At 41.1% G+C, this 1,553-nt stretch overlaps 1 pseudogene; it reads right to left on the bottom strand.

Moving 5' to 3' along the window:
* Nucleotides 1-318: 318 nt before the first annotated feature.
* Nucleotides 319-1,274, bottom strand: LOC122703091 (annotated as a pseudogene).
* Between the last annotated feature and the right edge of the window lie 279 nt (nucleotides 1,275-1,553).

The following is a 1,553-nucleotide window of genomic DNA, read 5'->3' as shown; positions in this document are numbered from 1 at the left end:
CATGGATGGAGAAGCCTGGTGGGCTACAATCCATGGGGTCACGAACAGTCAGACACGAATGAATGACTTCACTCACTTTACACACAATGCACTCATGTGTCACATGTGAAATTATAAGCTGAGTCTTTAACTAGTCTGTCATAGCTTATAGCTTTTAATCATGGATTTAAAATTGACATTTCAGGAATGCACTAAAACTTGGATCCAGTTCCCATAAATATAACTTTTATTTAATATGTAAAGAAAAAGACCTCCAACTAATAAAAAAATTAAAAAAAAAAATTAAAAAAAAAAAAAAAAGAAAAAGACACTGCAATTTTAGTTCAAAAGTACCTTTCTTCTGATCAGTTTCTGAAAGGCTTGTTTCACATCCTTGTTCCTCAAACTATAAATGATGGGGTTCAACATAGGGCTTACAAAAGTGTAGAAAACAGCAATGATTTTGGACTGCTCCACTGACTGGTCTGTGGGAGGTGTAACATACATACAGAGTAGGGTCCCATAAAACACAGTCACTGCCGCCAGATGGGACCCACAGGTGGAAAAAGCTTTGCGCCTGCCTTCAGCAGAGTGCATCCTCAGGATGGCAGTGAGAATGAAGATGTAGGAGATGAGGATTATGAGAAGAGAGTTGGAGAGGTTAAATCCGGCCACCACAAACATGGATGTCTGTTTAATGTAAGTGTCAGAGCAGGAGAGTCGAATGAGGGGTGGGTCAGCGCAATAGAAGTGATTAATGACATTGGAGCCACAGAAGGTCAAGCGGTATGTCCACATGGTTTCCATCAGGCCACTAAGGAACCCGTAGGTATATGAACCAGCAATCAGGCGAATGCATACCCCTTTGACATCTTGCTGCTATAAATCAAAGGATTACAGGTGGCCATGTACCTGTCATAAGCCATCACAGCTAGCATGTAATATTCAGTAATCACCATGGCAATGAAAAAATAACACTGGATTAAACAAGCAGTGTAGGAAATGGTTTTTTTCTCTGATAAGAAGTTCACCAACATCTTGGGAGTCACGTTAGTGGAATAGCACAAATCCAAGCAGGACAAACTGGCAAGAAAAAAGTACATAGGGGTGTGGAGGCACGAATCTATCCTGATCAATAGCAACATCCCAAGGTTCCCTCCCACGGTGATCAGATAGATCCCCAGGAACAGCACAAAGAGGATGGGCTGAAGATCTGGACGATTTGTTAATCCCAAGAGGACAAATTCAGTCACCAAGGTGGAATTTCCTCTGCCCATTTTCTTAGGTGCCAGCATTGTTCACTTAGATAGATTAAAATAAGAAGTGAGTGAGAAGTCCATCATACATTTCTCCTCTCTCTTTCTTATATTCCCTTTCTCTCTTGTTCTTCTACCCTCAGTCATCCTCACACATAGCTGTTATCAGACATAGTCTAAGACTGTAGGAGGTAAGACTTCGAATAAGGTCATAACCCCTAATAGCTGGGTGTACAATGTGCAGATGATTCCCAAACAGAATGGCTCCTGTGTCTCCACCTTATTTTGGAACTCGGGAATTATGACTCAAAGTTTATC

This window comes from Cervus elaphus, chromosome 1 (assembly GCF_910594005.1).
Source record: "Cervus elaphus chromosome 1, mCerEla1.1, whole genome shotgun sequence".
Lineage (NCBI taxonomy): Eukaryota > Metazoa > Chordata > Mammalia > Artiodactyla > Cervidae > Cervus > Cervus elaphus.
This window is presented reverse-complemented; position numbering and strand designations above follow the sequence as displayed.